The following is a 13,358-nucleotide window of genomic DNA, read 5'->3' as shown; positions in this document are numbered from 1 at the left end:
AATGATCATCCGCCCATTCCCAATTATTAGCCAAACATAACAAACTAAGGTAAGGAAATCCAATCTAGGCTCTAGAAAAATAGCTTCGGCCTAATAGAAAGGCCCCAACAATCATGGAAAAATAGGGCAACCCATCAAAATACACCTAGGTGCCCAAACCAAAACCCATAAATAACCTAAAAGCCACCACACAATAGAAATAACCTACCAAAGAGAACCCTGCTAGCCACAAAAAATAAGCTGCCACCTAGTAAATATGGCTTAACAGCCTCGATAAAATAGAGCAACCCAATAGCTAACAAGCTGCCACTAAGGAGCCCAGAAAGAACACCACATTCAGATACCCATAAATCTAATAAACCCACAACCAAAAGGATCCGAAAAAGCCAAAGCCTTAGGAAAGAGAGCAACAAATGGGATACTCATCAAGAAAAGCTTGCAATGATCACTCAGCCCCATGAACCCATGAAAAAACTAGATAAAAAAATCCAAATTAGAATAATATAAAATAGGGCACCTATCAAGAATATCCATAAGAGAAATCCAAAACCAGGGATAAGACCCTGCAAGCCAAAGAATAGCAGGATGAGGCATCACACGAATTAGATAAGCAAGAGGGAATTAAATCCTAACATAAGGTAAAAATTTTTTGTCCAATCTTAAAAGGCCTTTTAAAGGAGTAGGAACATTGCTTCCAAGAAATCAATGAAGCATTCAATCCCTGATCAAAAATGAGCCAACCAATTGGCATAAGCATTACCTTCCATAAAATACTTGAGAAAAGGAAACTTTGCTAAAAATTATCATATGGTTAATATCCTTAACAATATAGAACACATCATATTTACAAATTGAGTCCACATCATCAAAAATGCACTGAATATTATGAGTATACTCAACCTCAAAACAAATATTAGCAATACCAAGAGACATATAGATTCTCAATCCATAAAGAATTGTAGTAAGAGGAACCATATGAAAATTACCATTAAGCAAAGGGACCACAAATACAAGAATAATATTACCATGGCAATCTATAATGATGCCACCATACCCCATGTTATTAATCTCATTAGCAATACCAACATTCAGCTTGAAACAACCCAAAGAGGGTTTAACCCAAGAAATAAAATGAGACTGAGCAGGAAGCTAAGAGGCCTCCAACTTGATACCTAAATAAGGAGCAACATCATAATAATTGTTAAAACCTTTAATATAAAGTAAGTTAATAGAGAACAAACTCAGCAATTTATCTTTCGCATTCTTAATAACCCTTTGAGAGTCCATTCTAATGCCATTAAAAAGAGAATTATTCCTTTCCATCCAATTAAACCTTAAAATTAGAGAGGGGATAAAATTTCTAATATGGCCTTTAGAATTAACAAACCAAGAATTGAGCAGAGCATGGACATACAAATTTGCATTAAAATAGTTTAATTTAAAGACATCACCAAAATGACACCAAATTTTCATAGCTAAAGGACCCGAGACAAAAACATGTTGCATGCTCTCCACATTATAACAATATTGACACTTAGACGAAAGAAAAAAACCTCTTTTGATCAAATTACCATATGTAGGAATGAATCTACATAAAATTCTACAAATAAAAGTGGTAACATTAGAAGGTATACTTCTATGCCAAATCATCAAAAAAAAAAAAAAAGGTTGTGATATTATTTTTAGGTCTAAACACATGCCAAGCATCTTTTAATCTAAAATACTCATCATCAACCAACATAAATAATAAAACATCCTTCGACTGCAAGTTCAATGGGAGATTGAAATTTTTTGGAATAATAAAGTCAGGAATCACATTAGCAAGCTTATCATAATCCCAATTGTTATTATTAATGAAATAATTTACCTTAATCATAGCAGTAGAAGTGGAATTAATAAGGGAATCAATTGATAGATTACCTAACCATTGATCCAGCCAGAAAAAGATGCTTCCGTCCCCAAGACCCCAAGAGAGATGAGGCTCCACCTCCCACTTAACCTTGTACAACCTCTGCCAAACTTTAGAATCACCAATATTAAAAGAGCAAGTAGTAGGATGCTTCCCTATACAGTATTTGGAAAATATAAATTTGGCCCATAAATAAAACTTAGCATGAAAAGAAAACCATAATTTAAAGTAAAAAAGCATGGGCCAAATCAACCATGGTTTTATAGCCCAGGCTACTCTCCTTGAAATCCCCACAACACTTATCCCAGGAGGCCCAAGCAATTTTAGTGTTACTATTTGAGCCTTTCCATAATTTTTTTTAATGATTTTATCAATTCTATTACACACCATTTTAGTGGAAAGAAGAGTTTTGAAAGAATAAACAAGGAGAGAATAAAGAACACTTCTAATGAGAGTAAGCCCACCCCCAAAGCTCAAAATATTATAATCCCAAGGTAGAGTTTATTATGTACAGAGGTAATTAAATCATCAAAAAAAAATTAGTACCTTTAAAAAGAGGAATACTAAGATACTTGATAGGTAACTGCCATGCACAAAAACAGTAAGATCTTTAATAGCCGAGATACGAGCATTATGCACCTTGTTATAAATAATGAAACAACATTTCTAATTGTTCAAAGAAAGGCCACTAACAGTTTGAAATTTGTAAAAGAAATAAAAAAGCTTATTAATCCTATGACAAGAAGCATTCATAAAGATCATAAAGTCATCAACAAAATATAAGTGAGATATAGGGAAACTCCCCTAGTCCTAAAATAGAAAGTGGGATGATTTTTAAAAAGGTTAGCAAGGCTTCTAGAAAGATAATTAACTACAATAATGAAAAGGGCTAGAGACATAGGGTCTCCCTTCCTTAAGCCATGAGAAGATTTAAAAAAAATAGAGCTCTTGCCATTGATAATAATAGAGAAAAAAGAACCTTCAATGCAATTTCTAATGAGGTTAATGAAAATGAAGTTAAAACCAAATAACTGCATGATGTTCTAAATGAATTTCCAACTAATGTTATCATAATCTTTGGAGATATCAATCTTGATGATAATATTACCACCCCTCACATTGACATCCAAATCATGACAAAATTCATGGGCCAACAAAATATTATCAGAGATAGCACGACCTTTAACAAAGCCCATTTGGAAAGGGGAAATAATTTTAGGAAGAATAATAGTTAACTGATTCATAAAATTTTTAGAAATAAACTTAGTAAAGAAAGTGCAAAGACTAAAATGTCTAAAATGATTCCAATTACTAACATCATTAATCTTTGGGATAAGAACAATAGAAGTAGAAGAAAATAATTTAGGCATAGCATGACCAGCAAAACAATCCAAAATCACAGCATAGAGATAATCCTTAATAATCCCCAAAGTTATTTTAAAAAATTTTTGTAGTGAACCCATCTGAACCAGCAACAGAGTCACCATTCATATCAAAAACAATATCTTTTAATTCATATAGATGGAATTTTAGAAAGAAAATCATTATCCTCCGATGAGATGAGATTGGGGATAATAGTAGGGTTATCAATATTACAATGGAAAAAGAACTTGTTTAGCCTATCCTAAAAGTGTTGAGCTACCAAAAAGGAAATTTCCTCAGTATTAAAACCAACCTCACGTTGGATTTTATTAATGGAATTATTGGCACATTTCCTTTTGACCAAAGCATGAAAATATTTCATGTTATTATCACCTTTCACCAGATGCTTAGCAGCAGCTTTTTATTTCCAAAAGTTTCCTCTTGGGCATAAAATTTAGAGAGATAAGCCTTAGCCTATTTAAGTAAAGAAAAATTAGCATCATACGGAGAAATTTGATAATTTAGCTCAACATTATTAATGGCATCTTAAGCACTTAAAATATTAGGAAAGATAGTTTTAAAGATATTATGATTCCACCAATTTAAAAGTTGTTTAATTCTTTTCAATTTGAACCAAAGTCTTTTCATGCCAATAATAGAGTTATCAAGATGTAAAGGGGCATCCCAATTATCTTAAACAACACTCAGAAAAGAATCATGCTGAAGCCACATATTTTGAAATCTAAACTGAGGAAAAGAGTTCACATGTGTAGTACTAAGAGCAAGAAGCAAAGGAGAACGATAAGAAAGAGTACGAATAAGATGCTCAACAAAAAAAGAACTAAAAGAGTTATATCAATAAATAAAATACGATCCAGCTTTTGTCATAATATTCCCCAATTCCATGTAAACTTGTTATCGGAAAAGCCAATGTCAATGAGATTACAATTCATAATCATATTATTAAAATCCTTCATAGAATGAAAAATAGGGGAGGACACCCAATTCGCTCCGAAGGATTAGAAATTATGCTAAAATCACCACCCACCAACCAAGGCAATTGACAAATGCTATGAAAGTCAGATAACTACTCCCAAAGATGTTTTCTAGTCCCACGAGAAAACACAACATAAACAAAAGAAGCACGTAGATTTAAAACTTTAATGTTACAATGCAAAACTTGAGTAAAATTGCCAAGAATATCAATTTGATCCAGAACATTCCAAAATAAACTAATTTTATTAGCATAATTCATAGTGGCATGGTTAAAACCTAAAAAACTAGTAGTATTAAGTAAGTTAGAAACATCAAGAGGTTCAAGTAAAACATGAATAGAAATATCATGGATATGAAAAAAATTCTTCTCCTGCAAGCGAGAAGAAGAATTCCCAATACCCCTAACATTCCAAATAATAAATTTAAACATAAGAAATAACGCTAATGACTAGTTCGTGAATGTGTATTTCTAGCTGATTGTAAAATAAGGATCTTGATCTTTCTACCACGCTTATTTTGAGCTTTAATGAAACTTATATCATTGTCATATTTAGAAAGGCATTTAGCACAAAATTCCTACTCATCAGTATAAATAAAAGGATCACTATTATATGAGATGAAGTGGGTGAATTATAATCAATAATCAAATCCTTTTCATTACCCTTTTGAGAAGCTCACTTTCTTCCAACAATTCTCCATCCTCATTAGCATTACTACTCAAATCAAATTCTACATTCTCTTTCTAAACCAAGTCCTTTTCATTAAGCCTAAAGTTATCGTCTCTACTATTCCTTTCATTTTCTGACTCATTTCCCTAATCTTGAACATTACATTGAGAAGCTCAATTTTAGAGGATTTGTCAGTATTCAATAAATAGTCTATAACCAGCAATTTAGAGATAGCATTATTTAGAAGAGAAGAATCAATTAGCCTTTGGTTCTCCAAGTTGTCACAATCATTTGGATAACTAGCAAACGTACTAATAGCATTAACCTGCACACAGGGAGGAGCCTTTACAATGATAGGATCCGAAGAGGTATGAATAGGGGGAGGGTCAATAAGCACAGGTAAAGAAGCATTACCCAAATTTGAAATATTTTCTTCAATCTCAAAAGAAGGTAAATTATCATTCTTAAGAAGAGGCCCATCATTTCATTGAGATTCATTGGACACATCTTTATCTTTACGAAGTTGAGGATGCAACCTAAAACATTCATTAACACCATGGCCATGTGTTTTACAGTGAGGATAAAAAATAGGAAGATTTTCAAATTCCACTTTTTAGAAATAGCCATTCAGCTTAGAACCTATACAAACTTCATTCGGGTGTTTCTTAGAAACATCAAGTTTAATAAGAACATGAGCAACATATGGTTGAGAGATAGAAGCAGTGGCATGATCCATTTGTATAGGTCTCATAAAAATAGACGCAAGCCCAAACAAGATTTGCAAATAAGAAAAAGAAGTCTCAAGTTAGGGAAAGAAATCCACACAGGTGTAATACACAATTCTTCCCTCAGATCAAAGTTTGGCGTCCATTTGAGAAGATGCATTTGACAAGCTTGAATATAGTAGGACCTTCTTGCAAAGATATGGCTATAATCAAAATTTTTTGTCAATTGGATCACAACATGATGAGAGTCTAGAAAATCCACATGAAAGGAACCCGAAAGTTTCAAGCTAACAAAAAAATTATGGATAACATCCAAATTAGGCCTACACAAAAGAAATTTACCAACAAGTATAACAGCAAATGGGGCGGCCAACTGAGAGAACATTGATACATCAAATATAAGAGCCAGGTAACCCTTGAAAGAGGCATGCACATAGTTGAGCATGGGTGCGAAAGAAGAAGAATTAGAAATAACATCCTTGAAGGACCGAGAATGGCCATCAGGGATCGAAGATATTGAGGGGTTAGATAATGACGGAGTGGTCATCTCAAAAGCTTGATTACCCTTGAAAGAAAACTTCAAATGAAAGCCATGGAAAAATTGAATGAAAGCTAATGATTACAAACATTAAAATAAAATCCAAACCAGAATGCCAGGGGAGTGAAGACAAGCTCCCAAAAGCAAGCCCTAAATCGCCCAAGACTCGCCAAGGGAGAGCAGAGCGCAATGGTCGAGAGGAGCCACAAAATATAGTGTCGACTCAAGTAGCTATTATTATTATTTTTTGGCAAAAACCAATAAAAAATATTACAAAGTCCTTAGAATAGATGATCAGCTCTCTAATGCTCCAATGAGCTACACAAGAAAAGAAAAAAGAAAATCCTAAGAGCCGAAAGACTCCACTAATGAAAAGGACAAAAAAACACTAGTAACATACTAAAAATTCTACATAAAAGTATCCAAAAAAGAAAGATAAAGTACAAGAATTGAAGCACAATCTTTCTACAAAAAATGGTAATGTCAGCCTTAATGGTCATTACATGCAAAACAAGAGGACTACAGAATAAAAGGAAGTAACACAAAATTTTATCATTAACCAAAGAAAATTTGAAATAAATAAAGCCAGAAAATAGGAGAATATTATATAAGCCATTGAGAGAAACATGATGAAAAGCCAAGCACCAATAAAAACAAAAAGGGGATAGAGATTGAAAGAGCTCAGGATAAGATTAGTTTGAAAAGCCTCAAAGAGGTAATCCTTAAACAACTCAATCCAACCCTCAGGAGTTAAAACCTTCCAGCACAGCAGATAACCCGAATAACAAGGCTTAACACCATGAGAAAAACCATATCCCACTAAATCTTGGTTAAGCCAAATACCAGCAAAATAATAGACCTGTAGAAGGCCTGATAGCAAAAACTTAAACTGCACAACCAAATGTCACCCAAACAAGGGCACACCACCTCCAGAACAGCATAAGAAGCCTTGCTATTAATTAATACATAAGATAAACTGAAGGTAAGCCAGCACCTGGCAAGAAAAAAAAAACCAAAGCTCTAGGTCTCCCAAGAAAATAATCCAAAAACCCATCAAGATAACCCTAAATACTCCTAGCTAACCAGAGCAACCAGAGGGAAGGAGAGAACCAACGACAAATACCCTTAGCTACACCGCAATTGCAATCACAACGTAAGCCAATATCCACCAAGATAGTAGCTAATAAGAATAACACCGAAAGATGCCAACAAAAAATAAAAACCTGCACAAAGCAGTGCTAAGCAAAGAAATAACTCCAAAGGATAAAAGAGGCAAGACAAGGCCCAAGAAGAACCAACCACGACCCATAATAATATAAAAGAAGCATCCACCAAAGAAAACCATCAAAGATATTCACATAAATCCCATTGAAAATTCACAATCCAGAGAGAGAACTACCAGCAATCAAACCTGGAACAAAACCAAACCCCCACAGTAATAATCAACAAAGCAACCAGAATCACCAAGTAAAGATAAAAGGCTACAACAAAATTAAAAATAACACAGAGCAGCCAAATAAAACCCAACCAAATAGACCAAATAAATTTTAACATAGGGAAGACCAATCTCATCCAGCCGAAGTAAACCTTTAAGCACAATAGGAATATTGACATCTCTGAAGGAAAATAACTCTACAAGATTACAACCCCAATTAGCAAGCACAAGGCTCAAGCATTTCCCTCCTTTCAAATGTGTTGAAAAGAAAAGTTAAAAAAAACTAAGAGATTTTGATTATCTCTACCATGATAAAAAAGGTTAGGAGACCAACACCTATCCTCCACATAATTCAAGAAATTAAAATCAAAATCAAAATCCAACCTCAATAATAATGTTAGTAAGATTAAGAGAGATGCAAATCTTAAGGCCATAAAAAAATAGCCAAACTGATCGCATCAGCATAATTACCAATTTGAATAGGTCTAGCAAAGGCCACAACTAGCTTACCATTATTGTCCCTGATAACACCTCCGCAAGCAACCAAAGAGCCATTGCTAGTACCTACAATATTCAATTTAAAAAAAATCATAGGAGGTTTATGCAAATAAATAATGTTCTCTTGAGAAGTAATAGGAAACCCTTCCAACTTGAGGCCTAACACATTGGCCAAAAAAAGAAAATTTTTGAAATTCTTCCAGGAGAGCAACTTAACAGCAGAAAGAGATAAAATTTTGTCTTTAACCCTTTGAATAACCCTCTTATGATCCATCCAAATAACATTGAGGAGAGCATTATGTCTTTCTAACCACAAGAACCAAAAGATGTGAGAGGAAATAACATTACGGATATGACCTTTAGCATTGATGAACCAGGCCATAAGCAAAGCTTTAAGAGAGAGATGAACATTAAAATAATTTAATTGAAGCAAATTATCAAAGTAAACCCATGTTTTGGCAGCAACCGGACCTGAAATAAAAATATGATGCAAATTTTCAATATGGTAGCAACATTGACACTTGGAAGGTAACATAAACCCTTTTTTGTAAGATTATCATCAGTAGGAAGAAATCTATGAAGTACCCTCTATTAAGAGAGTTGTTATTTGCATGTTTTGCATTCTTGCAACTTGTATAGTTTTGATGATTCCAAATATTATTATTTTATGTGCAGTTATCTCCTAACACTTTTTGGAAGATTTATTTTTGCTCTATTGTCTACTAACATTTCAAGAAAATCGAACTCCATACTACTGAAGACTTCAAATCAAATTCAGCATGATATATCTTGTATTTTGAAGCTTGTAATTTTTGTATGAATTAAGTTTGAGAGGGAGTGATTGTAATTGAGTGAATAAACACACAAACACTTGAGGAGATCTTAAAAATTTTGTACTGATTGTACGGGACGAATACAATTCGTATGGGATGATTAGGTCAGTTATCTCCTTGTAAGAGCAATGGAACAAACAGTTTTTGGAGAAATTTTTTCTAAGTCTTGATCCTCCAGGACAAAATTATTTTCGTCCCAAGACGAGCTAGGCTCTGTAAAATTTTTGACTAAACGAAATTATAATCGTGCCAGGATGAGTTAGGCTCTATAAATTTTTTGTCCAAACGAAATTATAATCGTCCCCGGACGAGTTGGGCTCTGTAAAATTTTTGTCAAGATGACATTTATAATCATGCCTGGACGAGTTACTCTTTGTAAAAATTTCCTCCAGATGAAATCCTGTTCATCCCAGGATGATGGAAATCGACTTAAGTATGTTGGTTACATCCTGTAGTTATTTGGGAACCGACCTATGAAATAATTGTTTGTCCGGACGAACCTAGTTCGTATGGGATGATGATCGTGTACGAATATAGTTCGTACCAATATATATTAGGATCATTTCTGACACTTTAAGTAAAATCATCTAGGATGCTCTACGATCGTAAGTGATGGTCCATTTCGTGTTGACTTGAAAATTTGCAGTTTTTGGACGATTTTTCTTGTCTCTTCTATATATAGTCCAATTTAGATTGCCACCAAATTTTTTTGCCCATTGATCTTCATGCCTATTGAAAGAAGAGTCAAGGAGAGAGTGTGATAGAGCATTCAAAGGATAATTCTTACTACTGGAGCGTGAAGGCTTCACTTTGTTTTTAAAGGTAAGATTATCTATTTGTGATTTTGGATTACTTATCTCTTTTCTTTCTTCCTTCTAGAATTCTTATGAGAAGATCTGTCAAGGAGATCTGGTTCTCTGCTAACACTTGGAGAGTGTGAACAACCGCGGGTTCTCTGCCTACACTAGGAGAGTGTGAATGGATGAAGGGTTCTCTGCCTACATCGCGAAAGTGTGAAAGGATGAAGGGTTCTCTACCTACATTGAAGGAGTGTGAAAGGACGAATGATTCTCTGCTGACATCAGAGGATTGTGAAAGGACAAACGGTTTTATGCTAGCACTAGGGATAGTGTAAAAGGACGACGGTTCTCTACCGCATTGGGTAGTGGTGAAAATAGATTTGTAAAGGCTTCTTCGCCTTGCTATGGGTGAAAAAGGAGAGTCACTAGTGGTATTAGTGCAATACTCGGAGGGTGCCTCTGGGGAGGGGATGTAGGTTTGGTTTTTACCGAACCACTATAAATCTGTTGTCATTATTTTTCCGCTACTTTTTTTTTATTTTTGTGATTTACTATTTTAAAATTGTGGTTGAAAAACTATTTCTACAAAATTCATTAAAGTTTAATTTTGATTTAAAATACTCAAAAGAGGGATTAATTTTTAAAATACCAATTCACCCCCCTCTTGGTTAGCCGTGGGACATAAGCTTAGGCTTAACAACCTAATCCATAGTGAACGAGTTTCAACAAGTGGTATCAGAGCTTTATTTTAAAATCATAAGTTTAGACTACTTTTTGATTAATGTAGATGGCAATATTTGAAAACTGAAACACACCTGAGGGTACTCTATAACTAGACATCCACTATTTGACAATATACCTTTTGATTTTTAGAAAACTTGCATGTCTACTTTTTTATAGTCACTTGATTATCGTATGTGGATCTTAGTCCAGGGACGATATACAAAACCAACTAGATTAGTTGACAGAGTTAGAGTTGAAACACCTTTTATAGACTGGACAGTAGAAGAACGTGACTTAGCACAGTTAAACGCTAATTGCTTGAATAGTTTCTTTTGTGCTTTAAAATTAAAAGACTACATGCGAGTTTCCACTTGCAAAAGTAGAAAGGACATATGGGATAGACTTTGTATAAAATATGAGGGGACTAATGAGGTTAAGCAATCTAGACATAATATATTGTTACATAATTATGAATTGTTTTGCATAAAACCTGATGAATCCATTTCTGATATGTACACAAGATTCAGATAAATAGTCACCTCTTTGCATGTACTGGGTAGGGAACTAATGAATGCTGAAATGGTTAATAAGATTCTTTATTTTTTCCTACTGCATATGATACTAAAATTAATATAATTACAGAGTTTAAAGATTAAAATATTTACTCTATTGACAATCTTCTTGGTTCGCTAATTGCTTATGAGCAAGGAGTTAGCCAAAGAAAGATTGATGCAGGTGAACCACAAAGGGAGAAGAATATAGCACTAAAAGTTGAAGAGTCTGAGAGTGAACACTCACAACCTAAGGATGAAGATGGCATCGCATTGATGACTAGATAGTTTAGAAGCTTTCTGAAGAGGAAGCAGAAGAGACGCTAGCAATGGAATAGAGGTAAATTTAATAGAAATGACAAGGTTTCAAATGATGTGATTTACTATGAGTGCAGGAAACCTGGTCATATCAAGACTAATTCCCAAAACTCAAAGCCACTCCTAGCAAGGAGAAGGTAGAAAAGAAACCAACTATAAAGAAGAGCCAGAAGAAGTTTCAGAGAGCTTTCTGGGCTGACTCAGCTTTAGATTCATCATAGAATGAAAAGGAAGAAGAAGTCACTAATCTTTGGTTAATGCCCGATAGTCTTGATCAGTCAGATCAAGAAGAGATACGTGACTTAACTTATGATGAACTTTTTGAAGTTTTTGAACACATGCATGAATCATATAGGAAAATGAAGAAAATGCATGCTAGCCTTAGTTTAGAATTGGAAGAGCTTAAAAAGGAACATGAAATCCTTGGGAAAGATCATGCTTTGATTGATAACAATCACATAAAATTACTTGATGAGTTTGAAGACTTGAATAAAAATCATAAGAATTTAAAATCATCCTATGCAGAACTCGAGAAAGATTTTAAGAACTTTAAGGATGAATCAGAGTAAATTATATAAAATCAATTACTAAAATTGAATTTTGGAAGATATGATTTTATTTTACAAATTAATGATAAAAGATCTCGAGGATAATAGGATACCCCCTAAACTTGAAGATTTTACTAATCCTATTTTGTATCCTAAATTTATGCAATCCCTAAATAGACAAATGAATGTTAGATGACTAAGGAAACCATTTCCAAAAATAAAATATAATAATTGTGGATTGTTTGGACATATAGCTCACACCTGTACTTTGAAGATGAAAACTAATTTGGTGTGGAGACCTAAGATGCATAAACCTAGACATATTATACATGCATCTGATTATAAATTGCTAAAAGGTGAACCCAAATTTGTTTGGGTTCCTAGGTGTAACATTTGATAATTTTGCAGGGTCGCTCTCAAACAAGACCTCGTGAGAGCATATGGTACCTGGACAGCTGATGTTCTAAGCATATGATTTGAGATACTACTCAATTCATAATGCTAGAAGCCAGGAGTGGAGGCAAGGTTACACTTGGAGATAACACCACAAGGAAGGTGGTTGGATCAGGTATGATTGGAAATTTTAAGAATTTTTTCATAGACAATGTGTTATTGGTAGAAGGATTAAAACATAATTTGTTAAGTATAAGCCAACTATGTGATAAGGGTTATTGTGTAAATTTTTTTCCTACTAGCTACATATTAAGACTAAATGATAAAGATGTTTTGAATGGTAAAAGGGTAAATAATGTTTACATGCTAGATTTAAATTGCATTAATTCTCCTATTGCTTTTTGTTTGAAAATTGTATCTGATGAGTTATGGCTATGGCATAGGAGACTTTGTCATTCTAGCATGAAAAACCTTAGGAGAATTACCACAAATAACTTAGTAAGAGGTATACCTAAACTACACTTTACTAAGAACCACCTTTATGATGCATGTCATTTAGGAAAGTAAGTGAAGTCCTCTTTTAAGTCTAATAAGGATCTTTGAACTAGTAAACCTTTAGAGATTTTACATATGGATCTTTTTGGACCAGTAGGAACTGTAAGTCTAGGAGGGAAGGTATACAGATTTATGATTGTGGATGATTACTCAAGATTCACATGTGTTAGATTTCTATTTCATAAGAGTGAATCATTTGAGGAATTTAGAAATTTTTTGACTTGTATTCAAAGAAAAATTGGGTGTGAAATTATTTCTATACAAAGTGATCATGGAGGAGAATTTGAGAATGATAAATTTGAAGAATTTTGTAAGGAAAAAGGAATTGATCACAACTTTTTTGCACCTAGAACCCCTCAGCAGAATGGGGCAGTTTAAAGGAAAAATAGAACATTAATAGAAGCTGCCCAAGCAATGTTGGTAGAATACTCACTTCCTAAATATTTTTGGGCTGAAGCAGTTAGTACTGTATGTTATATTCTGCATAGGGTTAATATAAGATCTAA

The sequence above is a fragment of the Dendrobium catenatum genome, unplaced genomic scaffold, assembly GCF_001605985.2.
Source record: "Dendrobium catenatum unplaced genomic scaffold, ASM160598v2 fragScaff_scaffold_716, whole genome shotgun sequence".
Classification (NCBI taxonomy): domain Eukaryota; kingdom Viridiplantae; phylum Streptophyta; class Magnoliopsida; order Asparagales; family Orchidaceae; genus Dendrobium; species Dendrobium catenatum.
This window is presented reverse-complemented; position numbering follows the sequence as displayed.